Raw genomic sequence first — 17,840 nt, forward strand, 5'->3', positions numbered from 1 at the left:
TATCCCACTTACACACACGTCCTTATCCTTGTAGTGTTGCAACAAGGGGCATTTGCAGGAGACAATTTTAAATAATTCTACAACCCGACCTCCCCTCTCCCTTGCAAGAGCATGCCTGCATGCGCCCAATCCTCTCTCTCCCTCTTGTCAGCCGGTGCTGACTGGAGCAGGCAGAGAGAGGAAGGATAGCAGTGACCGGGCGGGAGCTGCTGCTGATTTGCTCGGGACCGGTCATTGCAAGGGGGGGTGCCGCTGCACTGCTGGGTCTAGGACAGCTGGGAGAGTTGTCCCAGCTATGCCCCCTGCTGGCCACAAAACCCCTGAGGGGTTCTCGTGGAACCCCGGGTTTCCTCAGATCCCCGCTTGAAAACCACCGCGCTAAGGTAATGAAGCTTTTTTTATTTTTATTTGAATACTAGTGTGTGGGAGCAGGGGGTCTCTGGAGCATAACCGCGTTGATTTCAGGTCCGTGGACCCCCTTATTACCAAGACACAGGCCCCGTTATGGGGTGCCGATATCCCAATGCAATGTTTAAATGTCCCGTGTCACGTGACAGGGACATTTAAACGAATAGGAGATACCGGTACCCCATACCAGGGCCTGTATCTTGGCAATTGAGAGTTCAAAAGATATCTGGTGCTCAAAAAATATTCCAACAGCAAAAAATAGACTGTAGAGGTCTCCTTGAAAATTGAAATACTATCTATCAAATATATGGATAGGATCAGGCCCATAAATATTTATGTGCAGTTTACTTGCGGGGTATCCAGAGGTAGAGAATAAGATAACGCCTACCTGGTCCCACTTATAAGAGCGTGCAGCATCCAGGATGTATAAATGGCGTATGCTTTTCCTATATGTACTTTAAATACTAGATAAACACCCCCCTAAACATCCATATGTTTCCTCCAGTAAGGTAAATGACTATAGCCACACAAAGTCAGATGTACCTTAATCTTCTTGAATTTGGGCCTGATCGTTATCCTGCGATGTGCAGTCTACGAGGGTGAAGTAGTGCAAAAACAGAGAAACTGCAACGCACCACCAAAATAAAGGAGGATGACTTGGATACAAAAAACTGCTTTATTGGATCCTTGCCAAATAGACCGACATGTTTCACGCTTACGGCTCTTTTTCGAGGTCCCTTCTGAGCTAGCCTCCATCGGGACTTTTAAATACCTAGCTTTCAGCTGGCATGCTGGTGCGTCATCGCACAAGGTATATAGAGCAATAAAAAATGTTAAAACAACTTTATTGACAAAATATATATTAACAAGGTAACAGGAGTTACCAAATCCTTCCACATACAGTAGCTCATGCTAACTTGTGAAATAAAGTGGTTAGAAACTAGCTATAACAGAAAAAGAGATCCCTTACTAATGCACTCAACCTTCACTTTTAAATATAATAACTATAACTATAAATACTTGTAAGAGATGGCTTCCCTTTGTCAGGTTTTTCCCATCTCCACTAAATTGAAGTAATATTTATTTAATAGTATCATATAGAAAACACAAATGTTAAAACCTGAAATAGTGCATGGATACAGCTGATCACCAATAAGTAGCCTGGGATTGATACCCTTGCTGTGACTTAATAGTACATACAGTATTAATAATTAGCTAGTTAAACTCTAATTTGAGTGGATATCTGAGAAGCTATTATGAATTATTAAACTATATACAGTAGCAGAGTGTTGTTTTGTTCCTCAGGGGACAGATCGCTATTAAATATCTACATGTGATTGACAAAAAGTGATATAACTAATAAAGTGCATATATACATAGGTGAACCATATCGTGAAAAGATTTTGTAGGAGTTGCCCAATGAGTGATGAGGGCAATGTGTTAATTTCAACAACTTCTACACAACAATAAATGTGCTGCCAAAAAAAGAAGTTGGTATCCAGGTTTAAAATCTTGAAAACTGCAGCATCAGTGTAATAGTGATATCCCTGTTAGGACACAAAACTCACAGAGCTGATGGTTGCATGGCATATTCGCTTGGCTATTGTTAACCGCTCGATCACTGCATTTGCTAACTCTATATACTAGTATGCTCTACTATAGGGCATACATAAAGTCTAAACAGCTAAATAGCTGAAATAGCACTGTGGGTAGACTTGTTGCTACTTTCCCCTATTGGTCTTGTAGGAGAATGGTAATTGCTTCACGACACTGTTGTTTGTAACAGTTGTAACCGCCAAAGAGGTATTCAGCTGCTGTTACATTTGTATCAATTAGATAATTGACTGTGAATTCTGCAGAATAGATGAAAACAGATGTACCCAATTCTTCACCCGAAAAACAATAGTAGAGAAGGCACTTTTAAACACTTATCCTGTCTATCTGCTAGTGGCTGCCTCGTGGGCCCACATCTTTAGTTAGATAACTCTGCTATATATATATATATATATATATATATATTATCCAATGCATAACCGGCACACCATTTGCAAGTGAATAAGTTTTGGTGCTTATCCCATAAAGCAATAACAGACCATACGATACCGGTTGCAACACGACATCGAGGGACAGCACACAGGTAAGTAAATCATAAATTTTCTATATTTGTGTCTTCTATCAAATATAGAAAATGTATGATTTACTTACCTGCGTGCTGTCCCTTGATGTCGTGTTGCAACCGGTATCGTATGATATATATATATATATATATATATATATATATATATATATATATATATATATATTATTCAATAGTAACTGGTGAAGCTGTATACTTTGAGGCTGCAGCCTTGTGTTGCAACTATGCTACTGAGCCGATGACTGTGACGTCATCACTACCCAACACGCGTTTCGTTCTACCTGAACTTCTTCAGGGATGGGCAGAACTCTGATCTCCGAAACACTTTATGCTCCCTGGTTGCCATGTTAACCCATTTACAATCAAATCGGGAGTACATCTGTTGTGGGAAAGATAGAAGATTCAATGGAGCCTAATGTTATCGGATACTGGAGACTGCCCTATACTAAAAGTAGGAGCAATTCCTGCAATTAAAACAGTATTAAATAGAATCGTTGTTACTCATTCGGGTGTTAATGATTCCTTAAGGTGCCACATACAGTAGTTACCTACATCCGTAAAAAATAATTATATACTGTGTGCAAATGGTGTTGTAAACATTTTATTGTTTGTCCTGTGATGACAATCTAAGCTCCACACTTTAAGTACAAACTTATATCTTGTTTGATTAAAGCACATAAATGACCATAGAGGTATTAGAGAAAAATAGCACTTCCTATCCCTTATCATGGAGGATATAGCTGCTTTAAACAGGTAACTACAGTATATAGTCATATTCTAACAAATGTTACAAGAGTAAACAACACTGTATAGTGCTCTAACACAGACCTGACCATTTGCTGGATAATGTGTATGAAGACATAATTCCAAATCCTTGAAGTGTCCCACGATTAATTACCCTTTAAAGCATCACACCACTTCCATTGCATCAATAAGCTGGAAGAGCAACATCCCTTGATTGATGAATACTCACACTTGCTTGTGTCCAGTCTCATACATTGAATAGGATTTCTGTGGTGTAAAAGGAGCAAATCACTCACTGTTAGATGGGTCTTCTGTGGGTCTTTTCTTCCATGGACGTGTGCTGCCTGTTCTCCAGAATATTCAGAGGTTTGATGAGGAGAGATGGAGCACTACAGGAAAAAACTGCTAGAGAGTGTGTTCCCAATAAAAAGGTTTATTGGATCAGAGCATAGCACACAAAAAATGAGCCCTGGGGCCCCCACCAACGCGTTTCGAGCTTGCGCTCTTTCTCAAGGTGCATACCCTCTGGCAAATCCCCTTACCTGATATAGGTTCTAACAAATGTTAACCCCCTTTATAGAAGTCTACAATTTATTCAAAAGATGCATATTTTTCCAGACTTGACCTACTGTATATAGTGCTCTGAAAGTAAACAATGATATATGTTTCATCATTTTGCTTTGTGTTAGCTGTAATTTACAAATATTTGATTTTATTCATTTCTTTGTTTGCAGATCGGGTCCCAGATGATTACCTCAAAGGGTAAGTATTCTTATAGAAACATTATTTCCCACAATTTTAACTTATTGTTGATTACAGCAAAATATTTAATGATGATTATTAGCATTATATGTATAGAGCTAAACATTGTATAGCTGTAAGGAGTGCTCACCACAACCAAAACTGGGCCGCAAGGCTGAGGTGGGGATGTTGGTAACCACCGACCTACAACTGGGCAGCCACATCCGGAGTGCAGAGTTGTAGTCATGTAGCAGGGTCAGGGTTGGACAAGTCAGAATGGTCAAGGTACTTGCCGAGGTCTAGGATTGGAGAGATCAGATAGTCGTTATGTGGTGCCAGGGTCCAGGGGTATAGAAGGTAGAAGTCCAAATGCACGCCGAGGTTAAGGGTCAGAGAGGCAGAGGTCCAGATACAAGCCAAGGTCAAAATTGGAACAGGATAAGCAAGACAAGACAGCAACAGGTCAGCAGGCTGTTTGAGGCAAACACTAGTACACAAACAGAGGTTTATGCTCTGCCAGTTTGCAGCAGGGCTGACTGAGCATCTAAAGGACAGAAAGCCAATGGTAGGGCAGCACACAGCTTCAGGGTAATGAACAAGAACCGCCCCATGACATAGTCAGTCCACTGGTAAACAGGGGCAGGGAGAAGTGCAGGTGTGAAATAATGGCTGATTCAATTAACCCCCCAGAAAAGCTGTATATACATATCCCTCATTAAGACCTTGTGGGGTCAGGGAGCCTAAAGTATATATCCATTGTGCTTCTGATTTTAAAAGCATTTTATCAAGGTCACCCTTTCTTATTCCCAGGGAGATGAGATTTATTCCCTGAAATTTCAGGCATGATGCATTATCTTTATGTATTGAGTTAACATGTCTGGCTATGGGAATATTGTTGTTGTTTCTAATTGTGCTGATGTGTTCTAATATACACCGTCTAAATTGGCGTGTGGTCTTGCCGACTTATTTGATCTTACAGCAGCATGTAGGCAGATAGATTACTCCCATAGTCTTACAATTAATAAATTTCTTAATTTGGAAACTCTTGGTGTTGTTCCAATTCTGGAAAGTTTTTGAGGGGTTAATGTATTTACACGCCTTGCACATGCCACAACAGCACATGCCTACTGTCTTTGATTTTAACCATGTATCACTTTTCTGTGATTGATAATGACTATGTACCAGCTGGTCATGTACATTTTGTGGACGTCTGTATGTTATGGATGGATGCTCTTGGAGAGTTTTATTTAGGTCAACATCTTCCAAGAGAATGTGCCAGTGTATTATTAATACTTTCCTTATTTCCTGCCATTGTTTATTGTAAGTACCGATAATTCGGATGGGATTTTCCTTGGTATTATTGTCGGTCTTACCATACAATAAGTTGCTACGTTCAGTTATTTTAGGTTAGCAAATGGCAACACACACACAATAAAACTAAAAACAAGATATCAATAAAGGCATAGCGTCTCTAGAATGATTGCCTACATATAGCATAATGTACTTGTGTAGTTTTATTTATTTATTTAATTTAAAAAAATTAATTCGGTTTGCCATTATCTTTGCTCACATTTTTAAATCAGTATTTAATAATGAAGAGTCTATAATAGCTTACTAATTCTGAGTCTGCCTGGTTTGGGGAGTATAATCATTCTAGCTGTATTAAAATCTTTTGATTAGGATTTTGTTTGAAAAATATGGTCAAAAAACTTTTTACCCTATTTCCTCAATTCTAAGACACATCTTTTTTTCGATTTTCACATGTCTGAAATCGGAGTGCGTCTTAGAATCGATGTATTAAATTTTTTTAACATGTTTTAGGAGAGGTTCCATGTCAGTGAAGGACGAAGTGTGCGGCGGTGGTAGGAGAGGTCCCAAGTCTGCAGATCGTTGAAGATGGACAGTGGGCAGAGTGCGGTGATGCAGCAGGACAGGTCCCAAGTCTGCAGGTGAATGAAGATAAGAAGACAGCGGGTGTGCAGTGGGGTGCGGCAACAGGAGATCATAATAGCAGGAGAGCTGAGCAGGAGCAGAGCGGCGTGGGGGAACGGCTTTGGAGGTGCACACTGTAACACCGGAAGTTGACCGGTGTCTGACTTCCGGTTACAATGTGCACCTCCCAAGCCGTTCCCCTATGCTGCTCTGATCCTGCTCAGCTCTTCTGCTATTATGATCTCCTGCCACCGCACCCCACCGCATGCCTGGTGTCTTCTTATCTTCATTCACCTGCAGACTTTGGACCTGTCCTGCTTCCTTCCGCACACCCACCCGCTGCCATCTTCAACCATCTGCAGACGTGGGACCTCTCCTGCCTCCACCGCCGCCCGCTTCATCCTCTGCTGACATGGGACCTCACCTGAAACATTGTAATTGAAAAAGTAATTTTCCTCGAGTGTAACGGCCAAATCGATGGTGCGTCTTACAATCAAAGGCGTCTTACTATCGAGGAAATATGGTAATTAAGAGTTGGGATGATATCGTTTGCAAGATTTTATAATATTCTGTGATGAATCCCTTAGCCCTGGTGCTTTACCATTGGTTAGATTTTTAATTACATTACAGATTTCTTCATTAGAAATTGGTTTGTTTAGAGGAGTTTTTTCTTCCTCTGATAATTTAGAGAGATTTGCTTTCTCTAAAAAATTGTTCATTTTGAACGTGTCGTCTTTATCAACTGTATATAGTTTTTCATAGACATTTTTAATGATTTTATTTCATTTTATTCCTGGATTCTCCATGTGATTGTATGATAGGGATTGTATTTGGTTGCATTGTATCACTAAATCGTAAACTACCTGTTTTATTTACTTCTCTAAAGAATCCAATATTTCAGTGTCTGTTTGTAATTGAGCCCCTTCTTTAGAAGGGTTTCATAAGAATTTTACATTGATAAGTATGTATCCTTTGTTTCCTGATTGTTTATGTGTTTATTTTGTACGTTACGTTGTTTGTTTCAGGATTTAATTTTATCTTTGTTTTTCTTTTACCCGCTACATACAATATAATTTGTAGTCCTCAAAATTGCTTTGGAAGCATTCCACAGCAGTGGTGGATTATCTATGTGTTCACCATTACCCTTTATGTAGTTTGACTAAAAAAATGTTACAACTGCTTTGAATTCACTTAGGTTGTAAGTATACAGTATAATTGCATTCCCCAATTTTTAGATTCAATGGAAGTGAATTTAATGGATAATTCAAAACAGATTGAGGCATGATCCAAAATCAATATGTTTTCTATTTTGCTCTCATTGATTACTAGTACTGTAATAGGGATGGGGATGTGAGAATGTAATCCATACATGTTAAAATTGAATGAATTCTACAATAGAAAGCGTAATCTCTGTCTAGAGGCCTTTGAGTTTGTTACGGATCCATGAAATCAAGATTTTCTGTTAAAAATTGAATGGATTGGGTATTACCTCTCATATGACTGTGTTTGGAGTCATTTCTGTCAAGAGATGGATTGTCTGTGCAGTTGAAATCACCTACAGTATTATGATCTGACAGTCCGCTCACTGGATGATCCACTGGTATGTGGAGACCAACAAATCATGGTTGGAAAATTAGGGGTATAGAGATGCATTTGATCATAAGAAACCTGCCCTACGGGTCTACAAATTCCTCCAAGATGTTGAAATTTAAGTTTTTATGCAAGAGGATTGCTACCCTCTGTTTTTTGTTGTGATGGGGACTGCTATGCATTTACCCACCCAATCTGTACGTGGTTTGTGGTGCTAATTTTCAATTAAGTGAGTTTCCTATATCACTATATAGCTTCCTAGTCTTTTGAGATGAGCAATTAACTTTTTTCTTGTAATTGTCTTGAAAGTCATCAGTCAGATCATGTTTTTGGGATAACTAAACAAGTTTCATTCAAAGTTGCAGAGCTGTAGTGGTTACAATGAACACTGTTATATGAGGAGGAGGTTAAATGTCAGCAAAGGAAAAATGAAACAGTGAGATTTACTGATTGCATAAGTATTCAGTCCCTTAAATTAGTACTTGGTAGATGCACCTTTTGCAGCGATTACTTCTGTGAGTCTTTTTGGATAGCTCTCTACTGGCTTTGCACAGGAGGATGGTGAATTTTTTCCCCATTCTTTGCGGGAATATGTATCCAGTTCTGAGGGCAATCTGTTGCCATGACCACACTTAACACTGGTAGACCCATGAAGATTGTTAAACCCCCTAAAAAATTAGACCGGATTACATGGTCACACATTTTTTAAATCATAAAGAATCAAGATTTTGGGGTGACAATGTTAACAGTTCTAAAAGAAATATACAAATATCCAACAACTACAGTGACTCATCTTAACTTATTTTACGTCATTTTGCAAAAAGAGAGGAAGCAAGGATGTCCATTATCCCTCTATTATTTAACTTTGCTCTTGATCCATTGTTGAGACACCTAAAGAATTTCGAGCAGTTTAAAGGAATTCAAATTGGAAATAAACAATTCAAGATTGCGGCATTTGCTGGCAACATGCTCTTATCTCAAATCCTAAAGTAGCAATAGAGGAAATAATAACCAAGATAAAACTGTTTGGTACAATATCTGGGTTTAAGATAAAACTAGAGAACTCGGAGACTATACCAATCCTTTAAATGAAAAAAAAAAACACACCGGTATTCTTAGGAATCTATTTACCAAGCAGCAATGAGATATAGACACACAATATAAAGCCCATAATACAAGAGATGATAGCTGATTTTCGAAAGTGGAAAAAACTATATTTATCTTTCTTAGGTAGATGTCATCTGATTAAAATGGTGAGTTTTCCAAGAAGTTTATATGTAATACAGATGTTACCTATCACAAAACATAGATAGTAAGACCATCTGAACAGGTGTTACAAGCGTAGGGCGCTATATTGTAATTGTGAAGCGTTTTGAGTCCCATTGGAAGAAAAGGACTATAAGAAATAAAGTTATTCTTATTATTATCTTACTTAAAAAGAAAGACAAAAACTTATAAAGAGAGAATTCCAACAATTCATATGAGGTAATAAAAAAGTCAGGATAAGTATTTTAAAACTTCAACAACTGAAAGATAATGGAAAAGTTAATCTCCAAAATAGCAAGTACTCTTTGATAAAGTCTCAGCCACGAGACGAAACGCGTCAGAGATGGTCTCTCTGTAATGTGCAGCACCCTGAAATAAAGCTGATTTTATGGTATCCTGACTGAGCTCCGTTTCTGCAGTGACCGCCACCATTCTACATCGCTATTCCAAAATAGCAAGGACTACAACATTGCAGTTGATAAAATACGCAAGAAATTGGATAAAATACAGGAGTATTTAGACAATGACAAAATACGACCAACATTTCTCCACTGATTTTAATCTAATATGTATACAACACACTCCATTAATAAACATCCTAGGGGAAATAAAGGAAACCCCCACTCATCACAACTACATAAAGAGCCTGGCAAGGATGCATGAAAAAAACTGCGATTGAATAAACGGCTTTCGTTATATTTTCCTCTGGTAGAAAATATTGCCGTCCAAGAAGGAAAAGGGTTTCCATTTTCATTGTGGTAAAAAATGATCAAAAATAAATTAGCAATTTCATAAACTGGACCATTCTGTCCACTCATTCCAATATCGCAAGGAAAAATATAAACTGGAAATGCCAAATATTTATGCATTTCTCCAGGCAAGACACTCTTTGCTGGCTATTTTTGGAAGGATCCAAGACACTTTATGCACAAATCAAATAATAGACAAACACATTATTATATTCACAGTGAGTCACCTTAGCTGCTATGAAGGCAATATTGCAGTGTTAGATCAGTAATGCACCACCAGGTCTAAATGTGGTAAAACAAAAATGTATGTACAGTGAAAAGTACTGCTGCGGCAGCCTTTATTCTAACAAACCACCGTTTTTTCCCTGGCTTGTACCTGAAATGCGACGCTCTTCACCTGGCGCATGCCGCGTTCGTTTTGCGTTCCCAGCAACGGGTCATGCCCGCCTGACGCGCGGTCGATGGGTTTATTGATAATGGTTCGGATTTAATAGGCTGTAATGCTTTCGCGTGTCCGCCAGATCGCAGATATTCATGAATTGTAATGCACATGCGCTTCAGTAATGTGTCGGCTTGCTGGTGTTTCATTTAAAAAAGATACTGTGCCACAGTGTGCTATTGTAACTTGGCCTTGAGACTGAAGGAAGAGGTTGCAAAAATGTATCAATTTAGGCTTTTCATATTAAAGAAAGACAAAGACCAGTTTCGCTTACAGTATTCTCCAGAGACCCGCTCGCCATGAGTGTTCAAGTGCAGTCCGCTTTCCAAAAACCTGACAGAAGTTACGCGTATTTGATATGGGCCGCGATTAATGCAACAGAGGATAAGATGGCAACAGTTGTTCAAATTTATCAGTATTTTATCGAAAACTATGACTTTTACAAATTTTCGCAAACTCCTCATATGTGGAAGCGTGCAATAAGGAAAAGTTATGTAGCGACCCCTGTTTTCTTCGTATTGAGCCACAATTTGTTGGAGGTATTGGTGTGTATCACCGGATTTTTGCGGTATCTATGATCATGAAAGCGGCAAAAGGCAAAGGGTCATGTTAAAACCAACTAAGAAACGACAGTCGCTGCCAAGCAATGCACCAGCACCAGCACCGGCTTCCAATGACGGTTCCGCCGTCAGTGACAACCCTGAGCCTGAGTCTGAGGCTGACCCGGATTTCGCGTGCAGTTTCGATGAAGCTTGCATGTATCTAAGCGATTTCCAGCCTCACCAGCTGACTACAGGTGGACTAGTCCCGCTGCAAACTATCGACGTGGATGATGAAGAACACTGGACTGGCAGTGGACCGGCGCCAGCTGAATGGGAAATACTATGGTGAGTATTGTTGCCGTATTATTTTCTGTGTTTTTTTTTTATTTTGACAATACTGTATAAATATCGGTGCGATTCCAAAGTCAAGCGATTCTCCTGTAAGCAATATTATTGGCTGAGCGGCTTCTACAGTACTGTACTGCAGATACTGAACAATTGGTGGAACGCTAGGCGCATGCGCATGTGAACAGGAGAAAATTATTGGTGGGGCTGGCTGGGTACTTCTTTAGGGGGCTGACCATTACTGTACATTAAAACTTTTCTTTTTGTTTTTCCTAAGAAAAGAAAACGGCTAATGGGGGGATTTCGATGGATAATATCGCGTTGTGTGACAATGCCTGCACATTGCTGAATCGGATTTAAAACCCCACGTCTACAGTTTTTTTGCCCTTGTTCCGGCCGTACAGTATACTGTGTAATAAACCCGAAAAATAAAACTATGCATTTATTCTACATGTACAGTATCATTTACATTGTGTGTGTTCTACAGTATACAGTGCCAGATCCCTAACATCTATGGGCAAAATGAATTTTATTTCTAGGTGCCCTAGAACAGAAGTTCCCATGCCAATTGGCCGTGAACTTGACCGAGGCCCTAGTTCCCACGCCAATTGCGCGATTACCCTTACAATTGCAATCCTGCCTGAACTAGGACTACATGGTGACCGAATCTGAGCCCTCTAGGTTGAACAGAACCGGAGTTATGGGTTCCAGGTTTCTGCTCATTCTGACTTAGCCGTTTCAAAGTAGCGCGGCTTTCTCCGCCATTATGGTCAATGATAGGACCCTCCTCGCCGGCGTGACCCTTTCTCGTCGCCATTACTGGCCGGACCCTGTTGGGGTCAAGTGAGAGGGTTCCTAAAATGTAGAGGTAAAATGAATTTTATTTCTAGGTGCCCTAGAACAGAAGTTCCCACGCCAATTGCCCTAGTTCCCACGCCAATTGCGAGATCATTGCTCTTTTTTGACAATGTTGCCGATCTTGCGGCTTTGCGGTCTGGCAGTAAAAAAACAGTGCAGTAAGCCTCAACATTTGTTACACTGTCAAAGGAGCAAATGGAAACAATGTAAGACAAATCAACATGTCCTTTTATTGGTGGAGTCAGTACAAAAACATTTATTTACAAATACTGTACAATGTTGAAACATTTTAAGTGCACAGCAATTTAAAACATCAACAGGTGTATGGTTTACTGCTACAGTACATGTGTGAAAACATTTGTCAGTCAGTATGGTTTACAGTCACATGTTTTAAATACAATACATTCTTTAATATCTTTAAAATATAAATATATAAATATAATTTAAAATAATCCGTTCTGTGGGTCTGAGCGGGTTGAAATGGCACCAGTACAGGCCTAGAGGGCAGCAAACAGGGCAGGCTTTCAGGGCAACCTTGAAAACCGTGCCTGTTTGCGACCCTCAGGGACTGGAGTCGTGCATGTCCTGTGTAAAAAAACACACAACAACGCTTTGCTCATTTTCTGCAGTTACTGTCATTGTGTTTTTAATCCGTCCCTAGCCAAGTGTCAATCGGCTGACTGCGCCTGCGTGTACTCTAATCCTTTTAGAGATGGGAGCTTGCTGCTTACAGCGCATGAGTCACCCTACCCTACCAACCCCCTCTCTCCACAGAGTCGTTAGTCTTCTGAATATTGCCACAGCCTCAGGGCGCCTGTGTGTAATCACACCACCCCCCCCCCCCCAACCCTTAGAGGCTTTGTTTACGGTAACGCTTTGGAAAATCCCCTCTCGAATTTGAAATGTAAATTTGCTGTGCACAGCATTGTGAGAATTGAGAGTAAAAAAAACATTAACTGATTCATGTTGATTTTTCATTCATTCTTATAATATACTGTTGGGGTGTGTGTGGTTGTTGTCAATGATTACGATAACCAGGAATGTGAATAAATATTTATTATATTTCATCGGGGGAAAAAAAAAAAGCAAAGATAAAAATAATCATGAATAATACATACTGCAGCCTTTATTAAATTCTTCTGGCAGATTGAAATCAGAGAAACATTTACAAAACATTTGTAAGACATAAAGACACATGAAAAATGGACATTTATATGAATATTAATTAATAATATATATATATATATATATATATATATATAGAAAATCTACTGTTTGTTTTTGGTGCCTGAGGCACAGGGAGTTAAAGTGACTTGCTTTTTATGTACTGTATTTGGGGGTTGTATTTGGGAGTTTATTGATCAAATTATTATGATTAACTGCCTTTTGAAATTACAGTACTGTTAACTATTTTAGCCACACACCTCCATAGTCATTTATTTTCTGCAGTTACTTTAGTCATTGTGTTTTTAATCCGTCCCTAGCCAAGCGTCAATCGGCTGACTGCGCCTGCGTGTACTCTAATCCTTTTAGAGATGGGAGCTTGCTGTTTACAGCGCATGAGTCACCCTACCCTACCAACCCCCTGTCTCCACAGAGTCGTTAATCTTCTGAATATTGCCATTGTGTTATTAATCCGTCCATAGCCGAGCTACAAAGCCTCAGTGTGCCTCAGTGCGCCTGCATGTAATCACACACCCCCCCCAACCCTTAGAGGCTTTGTTTATGGTAACGCTTTGAAAAATCCCCTCTCGAATTTAAAATGTAAATCTGATGTGCACAGCATTGTGAGAATTGAGAGTAAAAAAACCATTAACTGATTCATGTTGTTTTGTCATTCATTCTTATACTGTCGGGGGGGGGGGTGGTTGTTGTCAATGATTATGATTAGCAAGAAAGTGAATAAATATTTATTTTATTTTGGCAGGACCCAAAAAATATATAAAAAAAAAAAGCTGTGTGTGCTGAGCACGCGCATAGTAAGTGAAACTTCTTTGTTTTTTGTCACAGAAATTTTATTTGTGATGGTGATGTTTTTAATTAAAAATCACAAAACAATTTCACTTCCAAAACACAAAAGTTTGACCACATGTTTTAGCTATTTGCACATCTATATTTATAGTAACTGAATTCTTTGTATCTGCGTGGGTCAGTCAGTGTGTGTGTGTGTGTGTGTGTGTGTGTGTGTGTGTGTGTGTGTGTGTGTGTGTGTGTGTCTCTGTGGTGTGTATGTCTCTCTCTGTGACCTACCCCCACCACGACGTAGCTGCGGACACGGGGAACTCTGTCTGAGTCTCCTCCCCCCGGTGGACCTGTGGGCTGTGTTTCCTGCTGCAGCCAGCCCCCCAGCGGAGGTACGGGACATGGGAGGTGCTCGGCAGCGGGGGAGTAGGCACATCACTTGGGGGCGCATCACTGGGGTGTGTGTGTCAGTCAGTGAGTGAGTGTGTACGTGCGTCAGTCAGTCAGTGAGTGAGTGTGTACGTGCGTCAGTCAGTGAGTGTGTGTGTACGTGCGTCAGTCAGTGAGTGAGTGTGTATGTGCGTCAGTCAGTGAGTGTGTACGTGCGTCAGTCAGTGAGTGTGTACGTGCGTCAGTCAGTGAGTGTGTACGTGCGTCAGTCAGTGAGTGAGTGTGTACGTGCGTCAGTGAGTGAGTGTGTACGTGCGTCAGTCAGCGAGTGAGTGTGTATGTGCGTCAGTCAGAGAGTGAGTACGTGCGTCAGTCAGTGAGTGTGTATGTGCGTCAGTCAGTGAGTGCGTGCGTACGTGCGTCAGTCAGTGAGTGCGTGTGTACGTGCGTCAGTCAGTGAGTGCGTGTGTACGTGCGTCAGTCAGTGAGTGCGTGTCTACATGCGTCAGTCAGTGAGTGCGTGTCTACGTGCGTCAGTCAGTGAGTGCGTGTCTATGTGCATCAGTCAGTGAGTGCGTGTGGACGTGCGTCAGTCAGTGAGTGCGTGTGTACGTGCGTCAGTCAGTGAGTGCGTGTGTACGTGCGTCAGTCAGTGAGTGCGTGTGTACGTGCGTCAGTCAGTGAGTGCGTGTGTACGTGCGTCAGTCAGTGAGTGCGTGTGTACGTGCGTCAGTCAGTGAGTGCGTGTGTACGTGCGTCAGTCAGTGAGTGCGTGTGTATGTGTGTCAGTCAGTGAGTGTGTGTGTGTCAGTCAGTAAGTGAATGTGTGAGTGTATGTGTCAGTCAGTGAGTGTGTGAGTGTATGTGTCAGTCAGTGAGTGAGTGTGTATGTGTGTCAGTCTGTGTGTGTGTGTCAGTGTATGCTTCCTGCGGTTTCTCGTCTGAGGATAGCTGGCCAGCTCCCCCGCAATGATCCTACTCAGGTGCCCCACGAGAAGCACTCCTCTCTCACCCCAATACCCTCCATCAGGCGGTTGAGTCTCCGGATGTGAAGCTGTAGCTCGGGGGGCAAGGAGGGCAGCTCCACGTCCCCCAGCCCCGGGATCCTCTTCTTGTCTGGCCAGCTGCAGTTGAGAGCCTGCAGGTCTCTGCCAGGTAGCAGCGGGAAGAGAGAGGAGAAGGCCGGGGCCAGGAATAGGTGCGGGGAGATCGGGATCAGCAGCAGCAGCGCCCACATCACCTCAGCCGTGAAGTTCATGTTCCCCATCCACTCCTCCAGCTGCTGGTGGCCCCCTCGGCCTCCCCGGGGCTCACCGCCGTCACCAGCCCGCAGTACTGGAAGGAGCTCTGGCTCACCACGGCCCGCACCACGTCCACGGCCCCCGCGGAGAGCAGCAGCAGTTCGGCGCAGCCGCACTAATGCAGGATCTCGGCTGTGAGTAAATGTGGAGCGGGGGAGGAGGAGGAGGAGGAGGGGGGGAAAGCCGTCCTCCTCATTCACCCGGCAGCGCAAGGAGGTCTCCGAGCTGTCAGCGAGCGTCGCCATGACTACCGCGCATGTCAGCGGGCGTGGGCAGCGGCGGCAGTTAGGTACGGCGGCGACGGACGTGTGGGACGATTGGCATGCGCAGGGGGGCTCTGTCTGAGTTACCAGCCCGGCAGAGCGTGCGGCTGGGACAGAGAGCGGGCCTGGTCCAAGGAGCCGGTCAGCGGGTTGCCCCGGATGCCGCCCGTGCGCATCTCCACCTAGGGGAAATTGCGGACTTTAGGAGCGGCGCCGGCGGCTATCGCCGCCGCCGCCGCTGCATGTCTGTGGCTGTGTAGAGGGAGCGCAGTCCATTAGGAGCGGCGCCGGCGGCTATCGCCGCCGCCGCCGCATCTGATTTGTGGAGCGGGTGTGATGTCAGTGTTGGGGTCGGGCTGAGCCAGAACACAGCCCGGCCTCAACTGCCAGCACTGACGTCACATCCGTTTCATTTCTGTCTCCACAATTCTTTTTTGCCCCAGTTCGAATGAGGTGCCACTAAGGAAGTTTCACTTCAATAATCATGAATAATACATACTGCAGCCTTTATTAAATTCTTCTGGCAGATTGAAATATGAGAAACTTTTACAAAACATTTGTAAAACATGGAGATACATGAAAAATGGACATTTATATGAATATTAATTAATAATATATATGCTGTATATAGAAAATCTACTGTTTGTTTTTGGTGCCTGAGGCACAGGGAGTTAAAGTAACTTGCTTTTTATGTAGTGTATTTGGGGGTTGTATTTGTTTTTTTTTTTTAACCATTTAGAACACATTTGTAAATCATGGGGAAACATGAATAATGCACATTTATAAGAATATTATTTAATAATATATACTGTAATGTACTGTATAATATATATACTGTAAACTGTATATACTGTATAGTAATATTATTTTTCCCGTCTTTATCTTTTCCTCATTCTGTCTACAGTACAGTAGTTCATTGAGAGGGGAGAGGTTTTGTGTACATCATTACTGCTGTTTATATACTGTACATTTTACTGTACAAACAGATTAGACTGGACACAAAAACCCACCTCCCCCCAGGCCACCTGTTTTTTCCTGAAACGACAAGAAAACAAAAAATTAGTGCAGTTACTGTAACAAATGTCGAGGCTTACTGCACTGTTTTTTTACTGCCAGACCGCAAGGCCGCAAGATCGGCAACATTGTCAAAAAAGAGCAATGATCGCGCAATTGGCGTGGGAACTAGGGCAATTGGCGTGGGAACTTCTGTTCTAGGGCACCTAGAAATAAAATTCATTTTGCCCCTAGATGTTAGGAAGCCTCTCACTTGACCCCAACAGGGTCCGACCAGTAATGGCGGCGAGAAAGGGTCACGCCGGCGAGGAAGGTCCTATCATTGACTGTAATGGCGGAGAAAGCCGTTTCAAACCAGCGCGGCTAAGTCAGAATGAGCAGAAACCTGGAACCCAAATCCTATGTTAGCGGCGAATTAAAAATAAGGTGGAGGAAGGGTAGAAGGGAAGACCAAAAAGGAGTATGTGTCCCAAATAAATTCTAGGCTACTGTAGCTCTATACCCTCTAACAGGGCAGGTAAGTATATGCAATGATACAGTGTATTGTTTCTAACAACAGCTCGCAAATGCCCCCATGAGTTTTTACATGGCATTGCAGTATTGCAGACAGCGAGAATAAAATGCTTAAATCACGGGCGCGAAAATAACGCAATTCACTCCGGCCGAAAAAGACACAAAACCGCACATAACCGGGATAATCTGAAATTCGCGGAGCTAACCAAGTTAGAATAAAGGATGTCGCCACTGTATAGACATACAATCAGACAACTTTTTAAATACATGGATCTATTTTATTAACACACTGCCAGAAAACACGAAACAACACGTAATAACTAGGTTCAAGCACACAGATTCTTAACAAGAATTCTGAAAGGCGGGAATACTATTCAAAGTCCAGCAGGACAATAGTGACAAACAAAGTAAAAACAACCCATTGGTTTAGGTCCAGGGTAGTTTCCTTGTGATGCTATATAGGAAATTAGAATCTCTTTTATTGGACACTGTTAATGGGTGGTGTGGGTGTGAAATAATGTGAAAACAATTATAATATTTACACTTTATAACAATTACTATGTATCATACAGCATATATTGTTAACCTTTCAATAAAAAATAATTGAAAAACAAAATTCCATCAACGGATTTTTAACAATACAACC

The sequence above is a fragment of the Ascaphus truei genome, chromosome 3 (assembly GCF_040206685.1).
Source record: "Ascaphus truei isolate aAscTru1 chromosome 3, aAscTru1.hap1, whole genome shotgun sequence".
Taxonomy (NCBI): Eukaryota; Metazoa; Chordata; class Amphibia; order Anura; family Ascaphidae; genus Ascaphus; species Ascaphus truei.